The sequence below is a fragment of the Lepidochelys kempii genome, chromosome 3, assembly GCF_965140285.1.
Source record: "Lepidochelys kempii isolate rLepKem1 chromosome 3, rLepKem1.hap1, whole genome shotgun sequence".
In the NCBI taxonomy this organism is placed as follows: Eukaryota; Metazoa; Chordata; order Testudines; family Cheloniidae; genus Lepidochelys; species Lepidochelys kempii.
The window spans coordinates 72,077,265-72,095,550 of record NC_136382.1 but is presented as its reverse complement, the minus strand read 5'-3'; the positions used below and the strand labels follow the sequence as shown (position 1 = coordinate 72,095,550).

General features: G+C 40.2%; 1 long non-coding RNA gene across 1 annotated transcript in view; it reads left to right on the top strand.

Annotated features, from left to right (window-relative positions):
* Positions 1-10,467, top strand: part of LOC144930376 (uncharacterized) — a 37,767-nt gene extending 27,300 nt beyond the window's left edge. Inside the window, exon 3 of the long non-coding RNA XR_013635503.1 lies at positions 10,178-10,467. This is a non-coding gene — a long non-coding RNA (uncharacterized LOC144930376). The remainder of the gene's footprint in view (positions 1-10,177) is intronic.
* Positions 10,468-18,286: the final 7,819 nt, after the last annotated feature.

Below are 18,286 nucleotides of genomic sequence, written 5' to 3'. Positions count from 1 at the left end.
GGTAATGTACCTTAGAAGGAATTATTTGAACTGTTCAAACATAGTGCTGTCCTTTAGGTTAACTATAGTCTCTCATTAGAAAGAATGTGGAAAGCTCAATAAAACCAATAAAACCTCTGCTTAATGTGCACCAATGATAAAAAAAGCAAATAAATGTTAGGAGATATAAAGGCAGCAGGAGGACATAATACTGGAAATAGCCAGAAGCCATTGTAGAAACTGATAGTGCACACTCACCTGGAATTGTGCACAGTTCTGGTCACCGTATCCCAAAGAAGATATAGCAGAAATGGAAACACAGATGAAGAGACTGAAAAGACGGGGACTGTATAGTTTAAAGAAGAGATGAGTAAATTGGAACACGGTAAAAGTACACAGAATAATTAATACTTCAGTGAAGGTAAATCAGGTGTTTCTATTTGAACTTTCTCATAAGACAAGAACAAGGGGGATATTCAAGAATATTAAAAGGTGACTGATTTAGAACTGACACAAGGAAATGCATTTTACTCTGTTTGTAAAAAACCTGTGGAATTCCACAAGGTATGGAATTATCATAAAATATCATGGAGGCTACGATATTGATATGATTCAGAAAAGGATTAGACATTTGTATGGATAATGAGAATATGCACAGTTACATTTTTAGGAGTTTTTTAAAAAAGAGATATATACATTTTCATGCACCAGGGAATAAGCTAGCCATTATCTATCTCACAGGGGTCAGAATGAAATGTCAGCTGTAGCCAGATCATTCCATAAAGTGTGCACTACAGAGTTTCTTGTACCATCTGATATTGACCACTGTTGGAGGCAGGATATTAGATTAGATGGACCACTGTTCTTATCTGGTATTGCCATTCATATCTTCCTATACTTAGAACAGAAAGTGAATAATGTATCCAAAGGAAACAGCAGTGACATAGGCTAATAATATATTTAATTTTGCCAATACTTCACAGTGATCATCTTCATTAAATACATGCCATAATACCATACATATCTTTTGTGCTTTCAAGAAGACAGGATTGTAGTTGTAGGTCTCATCCAAAATAAATTACTTCCAACAAAAAGATTACCCCATCAGCATTCTAGGAGCTTGTTCTGCATTCACTCAGTGGAAAGGATGCCACCTATTGAAACATTAACATCCAGGTACTTGCTCAAAACTGCTCAGGTTGTGAGATGTGGCTAAGATACAGCAAAGGCTGTAATGCTAAGGTATTAGTACAGATATTACTTCAGGCTAAGAGTATGATTCTATTACAGTTTTATGCCACTGAAATTCCATTTGCTTCAATGAAGTTACTCCTGATATATATATAGATGTGTAAAGCAGGTCCTAAGATTCCCTCTTATAGCTGTGTCAATACAGTCATGGACTTCAACACTTACTGCTGTTCCAGCTTGGGCATCATCATGAGCAAAGACTTCAGATCAAGAAAAATAGTGGGATGGTTTTCAGATGTGGAAAAACATCACCTCTATATTGGATGAAACCAACCAATTAATTTTCTGTGAGAATGTAAAACATTGTTTGGCCTATGCATTGAGAGATGAAAGACAGGTTTCATATTTTACCACATCACCTGTAGTGTTCAGTTTTTTATTGCACAAATTTTTCAGTGTTTCTATCTTGCTTCCAAATTTTGTCCACACAAAAATATTCATTTGCAGCCTTTGATCAGTTTCACTTGCATGTAATTGATGAAATACTCATGTGCAAACCCCATTCACACTCAGTTTGGGCATGCAAATAGAGATTTGCATGATCATTTCTGCAAACTGGCAATACTTCTAAAACACCAAAAGTGATTGTGAGCACTTCATTCTGTGTTTCCAGAGAGAGACTATGCCGTGAAGTTGCTACCTATTTATATGTACATGGTCAAATCCTCAGCTGGGGTAAATCAGTATAGCTTCATTGTCTTCAGTGGAGCTGTGATTATTTACACTAGCTGAGGATCTTGCCCACAGTATTTTAGTCAGCCTTCCAAACTCTTTTTTTCAATACAAATTGGATCTGGATTCAAAAGAAGAGAAAATTAGACTGTCTATTTTTTCTTGTCAGACAAGGAATCTCATAATATAATGGGTGCAATGTAAGAAATCATTAAGACTGATGCTATGTTCCCCAGATTGTATGATCTGAAAATGACCAAGGCCGATTGCGTCACCTTCTTTTAAAAAAAAAATTAAGCTTCATCCTCATTTCATAGTGACAGCTGATGGCAAAGGAAATGTATTCATTCAGAACCTTATTTAATGAGGGAAAGACCATTGAGAATAGCTTCTCATTTACTTCAGTGACCTGCCACTACAGTCACTGGGATCAGTCACTTGGTCAGTGCCAGCTGTCTAATTTAATTTCCTACAGATCATGGTTCCCCCGACTTATATATCTGTAAACTTTCCAACAGGTTTTTTTTTTGTTTTGTTTTTTTGGTGCCAGGAGAAAGGAAAAGACTTTCTCTGCTTCACTTGTATTTCCAGATGTTCTTATTGCTGTACATATGGTGATAGTTGCTCTTTCTCATAAGCAGGAGTTTTAGATGATGTGTGCTGCACAGAACCAAGATACAACATACTAAGCACTAAGAACTGGCTAGGGATTAGTTGAATTCAGAATCTCTCTGATGACTTTTAAGCCGTGGATTAATGTTATTTAAATGACTCTTTCTAATAACCTTGGGTTCTTTTAACATTTATTATCCTAAATTTAGAAATGCCTCAGGATGTGCTAGTAACATCTTTTAAGTTTTAGACTCTAATTGAAGAGTCTGAAATGAAACTATGTATAGAGTGATTACTGTGTGTAATATATAAATAATATTTATTATGTTGCCTTCTTTCAAGTTCTGCTTGCCATGAGCAAGTTGCTATGTTTCTAAAGGACCATTATATTTGGTAATATCTACATTTTTTCTCAGACTTTTTCAGTCTAGATAGTGTCTTTCTGATGGTTGGAACTTAAGCTGGGTGAATGCTACAAAATGTTATCCATGAATATTTGTTCTAATTTGTGAACAAATTCCCTTCTACTTTATTGATACCCTCTCCATGTTCTCTTTCTGTTAGAATTTTTGCAAATTAGTTTACTAGCAGGAAAGTTCATTGAAAGAGTTGATTTTAATCAAGTAATGGAAACTAAACAAAGACATGAAACTAAGAGTTACACATTCAATCAGTCCTTCAACAAAAATATAACATGTTCAATGAAAGTTAAACAATGTTGTTCAAATTTCAGTTATTGAGTATTCACAGTGAGTTGTTCCCAATGTACAAATCAAGAGATATTCATCGAGATAATTTGCCAACCAATGTCAAAGAGCAAATAAATGTGAAAAAAATAATAAAGGATAAGTAATAAACAAGATGGACATGAAAAGAGGGGAAAAATAAGGGGAAAAGGTTGTGAAAAAAAAAAGAATGAAGAGAATACTAAAAACTAGGGAAATAAATAGAAAAACTGAGGAAAAGATGGGGTAAGACAGAGCAATAAAGCATGGAACTGTGTTTATCTGCTGGAGTCTGCTGTGTGGAGAGAGTTGTAGTACTCAGGCCTACCACGTTATATTACTTTAACCAATTAAGCTCTGCTTCAGTGCACTGAGTGCTTATAGCACTAGATAAATGGTTTTGTTCTGTATTCTCCTTAGGGAGCTACTGTTCTGCAAGCAGTTGTGATGCCAAAATATTATTATAAATATGGCACTTAAATTTCTGGGATAAAGCCAAACTGCCTACAGGCTGCAGGTGTTTGGGCACCGTAGGCTGGGTGACAGTTTTCTTGAGAATAGTGACTATTTGGCAACTACTGTCATTCATGTTTTAATTTTCTGGAATCATCGTATGTGCCACACATGGTATCGCAATATAAAAGTACTGTTTACAGATGGACCATGGGGCACAGCTGTCTTCTGTTAACTCTTCTTGCTAGAACTGTGCTTAAAGCTACAGATATTCTGCTGACCCATTATGGCAGTGCAGTTTGTTAACTCCACCCTGGTTATAAAGCAGGTGGCTGCGGCTGAGGAAAATAGGGAGCTGGCCAGGGGAGGTTCTGGTGGGAAATCATAGGGGCAGCAATACTGTCAACTCCAAACATTCAAGAATCATGGGACTTGGGGCCTGGGTTGGAGGAGGTGGGCCAGGTGACCCTCACAGACCCCCCAGAATTATAAGATTTTAAATAAATAAATATATTTGGGGTTCTTTTTATTTGACCTCTCTTTTCTGACACCTTTAGGGTGCACCTGCATTATGTTTTCAGGCTTTTCTCCACAACCGTGAACCATAGAAACTTACTTAAAAAAAAATGCTGAGATTCTCATGTAATCACTTGTTTCCAGGAGCTGGGGCTCTAGGTAAATCTTAAGAGCTGGCAACAAAGCAGCCAAATTCAGGGAGGATGGTTTTGCTCTTGTTTTAGTTACCAGTAAAACTAAACTGCAGAAAAGGAGTGAGGTTTGGATTCTAACTCAGGCTTAAATGCTCTATTGAGGACAGGATAAACCAGGCCATTATCAAATAAATAATTAATGGCCCACCAGTGCCACAATAGCCATTTTTCTGCATATAAAAGCCAGGCTGGTGTTACGGGGTAGCAAGCAGGGCAATTGCCTGGGGCCTCATGCCACATGGGCTCCCACGACGCTACCTTACTCAGGCTTCTGCTTCAGTCCCAGGTAGCAGGGCTAAGGGCCCTGGGCTTCAGCCCCATGCTATGGGGCTTCGGCTTTCTACCCTGGGCCTCAGCAAGTCTAATGCTGGCTCTGCTTGGCAGCCTCCCTGAAACCTGCTTGTGGCACCCCAGGGGGTCCTGTACCCTTGGTTGAGAACCACTGGGATAGGCATTCAGCCCAATCACATGCTCAGACTGAAAAACACATCAGAACCCACTTTCCTACCTCCCAAACTTTTGGGGCCACTGGGAGGAAAAGGTGGATCCAGAATGGAAGCCAAGGGTGTGAGGAGGAGGCTCTTTCTTTTCTATGTCCAAAGAGCTGAAAATATGTGAGACATTATTCTTATATTTCCTCAGTTGCAGAGTCTGCCCCCTAGCTCCTTGAAACTGTGGCCTCACTTCCCTGCTGCAGACTTTCACATCCCTAATCCAATCAGCCCAGCTCTCCAGGTCACCTCACAATACATTCATTGTATGACAAGGAAGGAAGGAGCTTCCCACCCTGCTTCCCTCTATTCTTATCTTAGGCTTTTTGAGAAGGGCATTTTTAATGGCTTCCCCCTTCACCCCACTAGATCTTCGGGGGGGGGGGGGGGGGCTGCCAAATAAGGACCAACTAATCCCCGGAGTCCAAAACCATAGGCCTTCTGAGGGACTCCCTTTTCTGGCTGCAGTTGCATGACCTGTGCTGGGGTTAGAAAAGTTCATATCCCTATCACCTGACATGGGTCTGTGTCTCCCACCCCCTCACTCCATTAAATTACCACAAAATATTATAGTAGATTTAAGGATGCTGTTCTACTGCTGTTCTAGAGGGCCCAGATACCCTTTGTGGTTGGTAAAGAAATCAATTTTGCAAGGGCTTCTAGGTGCAGCAGGAGCAGACTGTGCTGTTCCCTGCTGTGTAAGGCCAATACAGACTAACTGTCATTGTTATGTGTCATAAAACTAGCTGTTGCCCTGTAAAGGAAAATCTTTGCATGCTAAACATGCATGGTGAATGGGGTTTCTTTTTAAACAGAGTGTCCTAATATTGATAAATTACCCCTTGGGAAACAGACCACATATTCTCCAAAATATGGCTAATGATACGTTAGGCTCATTGACCTATGTTATTAGAAATTAAATTGATGAAAAGATGCAGCCTGTATTTAGCATCCTTGCAGATGAAAGTACCACTGTAAGAACACACAGAAAACCTCTGATTTATGTTCACTTGATTGACTTACAGACACTTGTTTCAAGAGCTCATTCTGTGGCTAACATGCAAATTATCTCTGGGACTGGCCAGACAATAGCTTAGACTTTTCTGGCCACCCAATAAGAATAATAATATGTCCAAAGTTATAGCCTTGGAGAGTGATGAGGCTAAAGTAATCACTAGTATAGAGAACAATGCTGGACAATTGTTAAGGTTAAGTTCAGTGCTGATAAATCACTACTGCACTGGCACAAGTTAGCATTTGTGAATGCTGAGGCTGCCTATACAGACCTTCATCTGAAAGAAGATCAAACATCTTTCACAGGTTTTTTTCATTATTTTCAATCTTCTTCCAAACACTGGGATACAAGGAAAGAGATTGAGGAAGTTATTGGGTGATCACCATGGAAAATAAAAGTACAAGACATGCATTGCCTGGCACAAATATAGTTCCATACAAGCTATATTTAAAATTCTCAGTGTAAGATTTTAATATTTTGGGTGCCCCATAGGAGAACATCATAAATGAGTCTGATTTTAATAGGGTGAATGCTCAGCAGTTTCTGATAACTAGGCCTCTTCATGTGTCCCATATTGGGCAAACAAAATCACTGGCCACTTTTGGTAAATATTGGCTTGAGCTCACTAACTATTTTAATGTGGGGTCTGATTCCAATGCCACTGGTTTTAGAAAGAAATTGCCCAAAGCACATTTTGTAAGGCTAATCTTTTATGCATATGAATGCCTTGACACTTATAATGGAGCTGAGCTTTGTTTAACCCGGAGCCACATGCGGCTTTTCAGAAGTTAATATGCGGCTCCTTGTGTAGGCACCGACTCTGGGGCTGGAGCTACAGGCGCCAACTTTCCAATGTGCCGGGGGGGTACTCACTGCTCAACCCCTGGCTCTGCCACAGGCCCTGCCCCCACTCCACCCCTTCCCGCCCCCACCCCTGAGTCTGCCGTGCCCTCGCTCTCCCCTCTGCCCCCAGCCTCCTGCATGCCATGAAACAGCTGATTGGGAGGTACAGGGAGTGAGGGGTTAGGGGCTGCCAGTGGGTGGGAGGGGCTGGGAGTGGGGAGCGGGGCAGAGCTGATGGGGGGCTTCTGACGTATTACTGTGGCTCTTTGGCAATGTACATTGGTAAATTCTGGCTCCTTCTCAGGCTCAGGTTGGTCACCCCTGGTTTAACTCAAAGCGAGATCTAGATGTTGTAATTACCAGTGACTATAAATTAGTGTTTGTGGAGAAACTTATGAATGATAGCTGTCTTTGGACAGGAGAGAATGAAAGATGCTAGAGGGTCACCTAAAAAGTTATGGAACACAAAGGAACACATTGCTTTACAAAGTTCTCCATTTTATACTGGGGAAAGGAATATTGAGTCCCAAAAGAGTTTAATTATTTATTTATTTGATAATTGAAAAAGTAGGTTGACAGAGACTGACATTAATGTACTATATGCCTGTGGCACACTTGGAATGAGACCATTATTCTGTTTATCTTCAAATGATATTCCACAGTGAAATACCAGACAGTTAGAAATGGTGATCTGCTATTATAGGAGGGAAAACATCAGAAAAAGGGTAATTTATTATCTATAGCAGGATAGTTTCAAAATGTGTTAAGAGCAGAATGGAGTGAGTAAAGCTAAAACCCCTGGTGATACAAGAGAGCTACCAATGGCATATGTAGCTATGTAACTGTCATGATTATTTTTGCTGAAACTTTTATATTTCTGGGAGATGACTATCTGTTGGAGGCAGCTGGCAATTATTTGTTTTGTTCAGATATGGCCCATAACAGAGGAGACACATTCTGTGTTCTGTCATGGAGACTTTACTTTAGTTCTTTCTTGTTTTCCCTTATTTAAATTGAAGGAGTGTGTGTGTGTGTGCATGTGTGTGTGTGTGTAAAAACTAACTACTCCAGGGCAAAAATCTTCCTTATTATGGAGACTGATAAATTTACACAGGGAGTGTTTCCCAACTGTAATTAATGCTTTGCCCTTACTGCCCTGATTCATTCTTGCAAGAAGGTCTCTACCTCTCGAAAACCTAATTAAACTAGTTGAGGATAGATGGCACCATCCTGGGTAAATGGTCAGATTTCCCCCTCAGTTGAGAGAACTAAAAATGCCAAAATCAGGGCTGTCAAACTTTTTTTAAAATACTTATGATTAATCGCAGTTTTAATCACACTGTTAAAGAATAATTGAAACCCATTTATTTAAATATTTTTGCTGTTGGGGGGTGAAAGTGTGTGTGTGTGTGTGTAGGGGGCTTGGGGGGGGGAGCACTGTCTCTTTTAGGAGAGCACTCAGGAGCCTGAATGTTTTTTTCAGCCAGCAGCAGCTGCTATTGGCAGCAGCAGACAGGCTCCCCCTGTTCCCTGACCCCAGTTCAGCAGTGACAGGGAACAGAGTTGGTGGGAGGGGGACACCCTGCCATCAGCCCCGCTGCTCCTGCTCTGCATAGCAGACAGTAGGCAGTCTCCTGGTCCAGAGCAGCTTGGCTCGGGGTCGCTCCATGGGGCAGGAAAGGAGGTGGGAGCAGCAATGGAACCAGGCAGTGGGGAGCTAGGACACCCCTGCCCCTGAGGCATGCAGCAGAGCTCTCCTGATCATGGCGCCCTGGTATGAGATTAACACACGTTAAAAAATATATATTAATTTGTTCTGAGTTAATTGCATGCATTACTTATGATTAACTGACAGCCCTAATCATGGGCAGCGGGTATAAGAGGCCTCCCCTGGCACTGCTGCCTGATGCCTGCTTGTGGGTTTGGTGGGGGGAAGTTTTTGCTTTATTATGCCCCATGCAGGTTCCAGGATGGCTGAGGAGGCAGTATGTGCTATTCAGCTTCCTGGGTTCATCAGTGATGTTCCTGGACTCCAGAGAGATTACTGATGAACCCAGGAAGCTGAGTAGCAGATAATGCCTCCTGAGCTGCCCCAGAACCTGCATGCGGCATATCAAAAGCTCAAGTTCTTCTTCTGAAAGAGAGATGCTTTTCCTGCAGGGAGGCTTGGAGTCTGGGAAGGGCAGGTGTGGCGCAGCTGCAGCTGGCCCAGGACTCCTCTGGCCGTGGGGGTCTCGGGGTTCCAGCCACTGGGGGAGGAAGGGTCTTAGGGCTCTGGCTGCAGGGGGGCTTGGGACTCTGACCCGGGGGGCACAGGAGGAAGGGGTTGGCTAGCCTCCCCGATGGGGGGCTCCACCTGCCCCCCATGGCCCTAATTATTATTTTTGATACAAATATTTGCACTGTAAAAAAGTTGAAGCATGAAGGGGCATACGAATATTTAGCATATCTGGCATATAAATACCTTGCAATGCCGGCTACAACAGTGCCATATGACTGCCTGTTCTCACTTTCAGGTGACATTATAAATAAGAAGCGGGCACCATTATCTCCCGTAAATGTAAACAAATGTATTTGTCTTAGCAATTGGCTGAACAAGAAGAAGGACTGAGTGGACTTGTAAGCTCTAAAGTTTTACATTGTTTTGTTTTTGAGTGCAGTTATGTAAAAAAAAAGCCTGCATTTATAAGTTGCATTTTCATGATAAAGAGTTGCACAATGTATGAAGTCTGAAGTATTTGTATGAAGTGGACTGAAAAATACTATTTCTTTTATCTTATTTACACTGCAAATATTTGTAATAAAAAACAGTAATTTAAAGTGAGCATTGTACACTTTGTATTCTATGCTGTAATTGAAATCAATATATTTGAAAATGTAGAAAAATATCCAAAATATTAAATTTAAATTGGCACTCTATTATTGTTTAACAGTGTGATTAAAACTATGGTTAATTGTCACTATTTTGTCTAATCAAGTTAATTTGTTTTGAGTTAATTGCTTGAGTTTACTGAGATTAATTGACAGCCCTATCCAAAATGTTTAACTTTATGTCAGCCTCCACACACTGGAGAGGCAAAGAAAGAAAGGAGAACCTTCCTGTAAACTAATTCTTCTAATACCACTAATAGATGAATAATTAGCTCAATTGAATTTAAAAATTCTTTTGTGTGTAAGGTGCTTTGAGGACATATATCAATATACATGTGTACTGTTACCTCTCACACTCAAACATCTTTGAAAAATACTTGTAAAATATGCAAAGATCAAAAATAATGTAAAAAATATTTGTTTATTGCATTAAAAGGTATTGGCCCCACCAACCCTCCCCCTCTTTTTATATAGACTATGCCTTGCAGTAACTTTAATAATATTTGGCCAAGATACACTATTTTTGCCTTTTGATTCCTATTTTTGTTATTGTAGGGGTGACATGGCATAGAACAATGTCAAGACATTTCTGAAATGAACCCATCCCATCCCACTATCAGCTGAGGTCATCTGATAACCACACTGGGAGCTGCCACTCTGGAAAGCTCTTGCTTCAGCCAGTCATCACCGTCTCTCTAGAATTTTTTGGCCAGTGATGAAAAGAAGGGTACTGATCTTTCAGTTCTTAAATCAAAACTGAAGGTCTTCTTTGTTTAACCTTGCTGCCAATCACAGTCTGTAATTACATTATTACACATCTTTTGTAAAGCACCTTGAGATGGATGAGCACGATAATAAAACGCTATATAAGCTAACGTAGTTGCTGTTGCTGTTATTGATTTACAAAGCCAAACAATATGTTTTCATGCAGTACAGCTTTCTTTGCAATTGTTAATGTGTAATAAGTTATAGCACAAAATGACTAAGCACAGTAACTTGTATATGTAAGCAGTGTCAGGATGAGCTCCACCCTGACATCTGGTGGTGAGGTGTGGCAAGTTGTGGAAAAGAACTTCAGGGGCCGATCTCATTTGCATAGGCACACCCACCACGCCTAGAATGAGACCATAGCTGCCCAAATGGTCACTGTGGCTGCTGTGGGATCCCCAGTGTCTCTGTTATTGGGGCAGGAAGAATAAATTGTTATTACCCTGATTATGGGAACTGTGCTTGGAACTGTACGTGGCCTTTTGTTATGATGGAGGGATTCACCATCAACTAAGTAGCACTCGCTAGGCAAGGGTCATGGGTTCCAAAACTGTGTGAATGGAGAGAGGCTGGGGACAAGTAGTAATACTTGGTGGCATGGGCCCCTTGGTGAGGGCCTTACATGCTGATTGCACTTCCTCCTCTCTCCACCGTGGAATATCAGAGCTAATTTTGATTTCATTAGAAGTCTAGTTATAGGCTGCTGAGCTCACTTTGGGCTGACAGTGCACCGGCACTGGGGCTCCCCTACTATAAGCTGAATTCACCTAAGAGCTGAAATCACTGAGTGTTGTGTTAAGTAGTAGGGGAGCCTGAAGATATATTGTGGAGCAGTTTGCGGGATGGCTGGTGAAGCAGTTCAACGCGGAGCAGTGTGTGGATGGCAGGAGCTGCTTGTGGGCTGTGGAGCTGAGCGAAGGAGTTCATGGGGCGGCTGGCGGAGCGGGGCGCAGCTGAGCGAAGGAGTTCGTGGGGCGGCTGGTGGAGTGGAGCGCAGCTGAGCGAAGGAGTTCGTGGGGCGGCTGGCGGAGTGGAGCGCCGCTATGGAGCTATGGGGCGGTCAGCTTCAGATCACGTAAGGTGCCTCTTACCCCCGTCCCATTTCCACCCAGGTTGGGAGGTAAAGCTCCGCCGATAAACTTTCGAACTCTGGGGCTGCCCTGACCAGGGACAGAGACTTTTGGGGCATTGGACTTTTGGGACTTCGGGTGATTTGGGGTTGCTGGACTCAAGAACCAAAGGGAAAAGGGCATGCCCCAATTTGCCTGGGGTGGGGTTGTTTTTGCTCATGGGTTGTGTTATGAATCCTGTTGGTGGTGTTTCCCCAACATAATGCCACATTGTTTCTCTCTGTTATTAAAAGACTTTTGCTACACTCAGACTATGTGCTTGCGAGAGGGGAAGTATTGCCTCTTGGAGGCGCCCAGCAGGGGTGGTATATATTTGTCCCAGGTCACTGGGTGGGGGCTTGAGCCGGTTTGCATTGTGTTATTGGAATGGAACCCCTAGATATTGAACCCGGCCCTTGTTGCTGCCAACTCTGACGGGCAGAAGGGTTACATATAAATAGAGAGGACATTGTTTTATGCACCACATTTTAAGAGAGTTCTGCCTGTGAAATTTGGGTTTCCCCTTGTAGGGTGAGATCATCATTTCATGAATAGAATGGATAAGAGAAACAGAGAAATCTTGAATAACTTTGGCACCCATACCACTTATGTGACAATATTATGATAATAAAAGAAGTGCCCTAAATCATTTAGAGTGAGATTATGATTTAAGGAGTAGCCCTTAGTAAGGCATAGCAGTGTTGTCAACTCACAATTTTATGATGTTCTACTGTTAGTGTTTTTTCTTATAACCAGCTCCTGGAGTCAAGTGATTATGTGAAAATCTCCTTTTCATTAAAAGGTAAGTTTCTGTTCCTCATGGATGCAGAGTAAAACTTGAAAACATGACCTGACTGTACCACAAAGACCAGAAACCAAAAGGCAAAGAAAAAGAATGCATTTTAATCTCATTTTTTTTAGCCAGCCTTGTGATTTTTTTTTTTTTTGAGGCTTATTTTGTGACTTTTGAATACTTGAAGTTTCCAACCTTCTCATCAGTTATTTATAATGTGTTCACTGAGGGGGTGGGAAAGGAAATAAATAGTGAAAACAGGAAGGATCCTGCAAACTCCAAAAAGAACTTTAAAGCAACCACACAAAAACAAATACTGTCACCATGTCTGAGGATGATTGAGCAAACAAAATCAGAAATATTTTCTTATGCTTTTCTATCTGATTTTTTGCTTATTCCTATTAGTCACCCTTGCAATGATTTTGCATACTTTACTCTGATTCATATATAATTATCATCAGAATGTGGCCAATACATGAGAAAAGGAGCATGGTTATATCCTGTTTCTCACTATGCAAACTGCAGCTAATACAGCATATGTATCTGCTTTGTTTTAATCATCAAAGTCTCCCTTAGAATCAGCTGCTTAGCCATGATCAACTAGGACAAAATACTGTTTTCTCTGATCAACAATGCCCTCCCTCTGGCACAGACATAAAAAATGCAATCAATCCATTAAAAAAAATTAAAGTTTAAAAAACAAACAAACAAAAAACGCTTCCTCCCCTCTCACTAAAATCACTAATTTTGCCAATGCAATCAAAGGAATCAGAGCAGTGTGAAAGCTAAAAGGCTGTCAGGGAGATAAATGTTAGAAATATCCAATATTTTTTGTCATCTAGAACTGTTTCTTCTACTGATGTAAGAGACTAGTTTGACTGTAAATTTACTTTTTGGCTAACCTTCTTGGGTGAATCAAGGAAGTCAGGCAATTGATTGCAGTCAGGAGCCATTTGGTGTCTGAGTCTCTTCTTGCTTACACTAGTATAATTCTATTAACCTCATTGGAGATGCTTTTTACTGACACCAGTGTTCTTGGGAGAATCAATCTCCCTCTTTGACTTATGCACAGGGCTAGACTCAGCTAACATTTGCCAGTTGTTACGGCAGAGTTTCAAGGTTTTGGTCAGTTTATTTGAATATTTACTATGCTTAATTTGTGCATAAGGGGTGGTATGTATCTAGAGAGTGATTTTGTTCCGAGTGAAGAGTCTGTGTGACTTGTTAAAGAATGTTTTGTGTCTGTGGAGCAGAAAATCAATTAGCAAATTCTGACCTTAGTTAGAACTGTGCGTCCTGGGCCCTACACCTTTTATTATGTTTTTTGGTTAGCCTTGTTTAGGCTGTGGGGAGTTATGATTGCTCTCTATAAATACATCAGAGAGGATAAATACCAGGAACTGAGAGGACTTATTTAAGTTTAGTGTCATGCTGGCATCAGAAAAAATGGATATAAACTGGCAATCAACAAGTTTAGACTTGAAGTTAGACAAAAGTTTCTAACCATTAGAGGAGTGAAGTTCTGGAACAGCCTTCCAAGGAGAGCAGTGGGGGCAAAACTCCTAAATGGCTTCAAGACTGAGCTAGATAAGTTTAGGGAGCGGATAGTATGAGGTGACTGCCTACAATGGCGTGTAGACGAGCTGTGACTGCTAGTAGCAAATATCCCCAATGGCCAGTGATGGGACACTAGATGGGGAGGGCTCTGAGTTACTACAGTGAATTCTTTCCCAGATGTTTGGTGTGTCTTGCTGACATGCTCAGATCCTAACTGATTGCCACACAGTGGAAGGCCTATGCCTCTGGAACTTACTCCCTTAAGAAATCACCATAGTTCAAGTTTGGCAAGGTTAAAATCACAGTATAAATCATATATCTGTTTGGGTGTACTGACCCTTACTGCTCTTTCTTTTAACAACGGGAACCAGGCATTACGTTATTTATTTTGTTAATGGCATTTTACTGATGTGAAGTGCCACGTGAGGCAGTAGCTACTAGATGTGGAAGGGAAATGGTTTTCCTGTCTTGTGAATATTTTGGATATATTTCCTGTTCCACATTGGGATGAAACAGAAACATTTTGAAGTTTTTTCCATGAAAAACATTAGAAAAAACAACCGACACACCAGACAAGCCAATAGAATGATAGTTGGTGATCACCTGGAATATGGGGGTTTAAGTCCCTGATCTCCCTGAGTGGGAGCAGCAACTTGAACCTAGATCTCTCCCCTCTAGTCTGGAGGGTGGGTCTCTGTCTTTCTCACCCTAGCCTGGACCTGAGAAAGTTTTGTGAAACTGGCCCTTTCCTGAGAACAGTTTCAGTTTTGGTGCATTGTTTTTTTCATAGGAAAATACCATTCAGTCAAAAAACCAGGTCAATCAGGCTGCAACCTCTTACATCTGTCTTACATTTGGCCCATATATATGCTATTAACAGGCAATTATAAAGTATGGAAATATAATTCTATGAAAGATTTCTGCTCACACAGAAAGCCACATAATAAACATCAGCAATAATCCATGACCATTTCCAGAAGTTCATCTCCTTCTCTTTTCATGCCACTTACTCTTCCTGGAATATCTTCCCTGAACTGTTCAATAAGCCTGCTCCTTTATCCCTCTCAAAACCCACTTTTTCTTCCAAACTTCTGAGGCAATCAGACAACATTTAATGGTCGGGTTCGGGGTATGTCTACACTGCAATATGACCCATGGCATGGACATGGCTAACCCACATCAGCTGACTTGGGCTTGTGGGCGCAGGCTGAGGGACTAAAAACTACAATGTAGACATTTGGGCCGGAGCTGGAGCTCAGGTTCTGAGACCTCATGAGGGGGTATGCTCCAGCCCAAGCCTGAATGTCTACAGTGCAATTTTTACTCCCACAGCTTTGCCCCATGAGCCCGAGTCAATTGACCCGGACTTTCAGATTTGGTGCCAAAGGTTTTTTATTGCATTGCAGACATACGCTGAGGGGCCATGCAGCTGAGGAAACTCAAGACTAGATATTTCCTAAAGTAATTACAAAACTAAAATAAAAGCATATGGACATGAACGTGACTAGGGTTTTCAAAGGGGCCTCTGGGAATTAATAGGTATGAAGATATACGTGTCTGCCTTGTTCTTGCTCATACTTTGTATGTTACTCATCTTTTCAGTTTGCAAACTCTTCAGGGCCAACACTATCTACCTCTGTTTTTACTGTGCCTAGCACAATGGGTCCTGGTCTTAAATGAAGCATTATGGTACTACTGTAATGTAAATTAATAATTGGAAAAACACAAGACTTAAAATGTTGCCCTCCAGAGTGAGAAGCAGCAGTGGCTGAACACTATTGCAGCAAATGTGAATAGGAGGTGAAATTGTGGCCCCATTAAAGTAAAGGGCAAAACTCCCATTGATTTCAATGAGGACAACTCTTCACCCTCAGTTCTATAGAAGGTAAAGAATTTATAATAGGTGCTATTAATACAGAAATGTAAAAATACTCTGAACAAGCCCCTTTATAAGATTTGCTTAGGTGTATGAAAATTACAAGTGAACCTATGCTACAAAATCATGCAAAATTAGCAGTTTGAAACTGTTTTCACCAAAAACTCAATAGTTACAAGTGAGTTTCATTGTAAGCTTTTAAAACTAAGGCTCAAATTTCAAATGAGCTAGGTCTTGCATGAAGTGAAAGAGAAGAAATTGTTCAAGTGAGGTGAAAAACAACATATTTTGCACAACTATCCTGGTCCTACTTTACTACCTTCTAGACATCCAGAAATAAGAGGACCCATCACACAGCTAGACAAGATAAGTGTGTATACATACTCTGAGTAGACAAAAAGGCACAAACACACACATCCCAGAAGAAAGATCCCCAACAAAACTGAAGTTTAGTGACAAATTAAATTTTCAAATTAAAAATTTAAAAGTATTATGTGGGATAGAACCATACCAGCAGCAACATCATTAAAAATAAATGAGAGTTGAAAAACCTATTTGGAATCTAAACACATTACAGACCAAAAAAGGTCAAATAATTAAAAAACAAAACACAGACAGCAAAGAGAAATGCTGTTGTGTTGGTGAATAATATCCAAAGCAATATGCTTTTTAGGTTTAAGGGGAAAAAATAGAGCACTATTTTAGTGCCTAATTTATAAGTTATAATTATTATTTATTCATTATATCAGGTTGAATCTCTCTTGTTTGCCTCAAGATGATATGCAACCTTTGTGAAGTGTTGATCTTCCCCTCTTTGAAAACGTTTTCTTTTTGTATTTCCTTTTATTTGCTATATTTGAACATAGCTCTTTTCCTTTTTGTTACCATTTTTCTTCTGTACATAATTATTTCAATTATGTCCATTACATTAATTTAACAATGTGAGAATAAAGAAGCACTAGGCTAATCTGAAGAAAATCAGGGATTTACATAGAAGCAAAGAGCTATACTTTGAAGGTTTTTTTAAAGCTAAATAACACCAAATTTAGCAATTATTTTTGTGTAGAAAAATTAACATGCAAAGCAGCTTGAAGGACTCTTTAACCAGATTTATTAAGGTGATCATGATATTAAACTGACCATATAGTATAACCTCAGTTGTTTGAGCCTAAATTCTCAAACTACCTTTTATCCAAAAGAGGGTCATGTACCCCAGTTTCTCTAAATTATGTTGAAAAATTCCTTTGATTATCCAAAAACTTGACTATACAAAGGTATTCAGTGTCTCCTATCACATGTGGTTAATCAAGCCTATAGTAAACAATAAACCATATCTTATTCATTATTTCTAAATAATGAGGTAAATGTGCAGTAATTAGTAATATGGAAGGAAAGGCCCTAAAAGAGCTGGTCAGAGAAACTTTGACAAAACCATATTCTGCCAGAATATGCAGTTTAGGTGAAATCAAAACATTTCATAGAATGGGGTTGCTTTTGCCAGAATTTCAAATTTAAGAGAAAAACTGGGGAAAATAAGTCTGACAATGTTGAAATGACCAGATTCAACATCTTCAGAATACAATATTGAATGTTTTGTTTTGAAATTTTAAAAGTTTGTATGATATTATAACTATATTGTAATATAATATAATAATAAATAACATGATACAAAATATGTCAAAATTGAAACAAATATTGAATCACAAATTGATCAACCAGCAATTAAACTTTGCAATTTTTCTTTGAAGAGAATTTTGAAATTATTTGGTTTTGCTCTTATTCAAAATGAAACCATATTTCAAAATCTCAAAGTACTTTATGAAACAGAACTTCTACCCTGTACCCAGCACTAGAACCTAGCAATGAATCTCTCTCTCCCTCTTTTGACCCCATTTGCTGGTTGGTTTGTGAAGAACCAATGAAAGTTCAGCAAAGGCAATTTTAACCCTGCTTATCAGTTGACCCGCTACTGGTAGCTGTGATTTCCTTTTATTTTAACACTCGATTGTCCTATTTGCTGAAGGAAAGAAGAGAGAAAGAGAGTGTCAGTGCTCTCAGACCATCTGAATTTGGGAAGAAGGAATCCTGAGGTAAATTCAAAGTACAGTTTTCCTCTATGATAGTGCCAGGTTCTACAGCAGTGGTGGGCAACCTGTGGTCCGTGGGCCGCATGCAGCCCATTAAGGTAATCTGATTGCGGGTCGTGAGACATTTTGCTGACATTGACCACCCACAGGCACGGCCCCCACAGCTTCTAGTAGCTGTGGTTCGCCGTTCCTGGCCAATGGGAGCTGCAGGAAGAGGCAGGCTGCATGGATGTGCTGGCCACCGCTTCCAGCAGATCCCATTGTCTTGGAACAGAGACATGAGCATGGTGTGGTCATGCACAATTGATTTCATTAATTTGGAGGCTCAAAATCAAATTAGATAAAGTCGACTTAATTTTGTAGTGTAGACAAACCCCTAGCTATTTCTCCTCACCATTATAGGGTATGCAGAGCATGTCGCTTCTATCAAGTATCTGACTGAGGGGCCATTCAATGGCCTCCCTCAATTGCTTG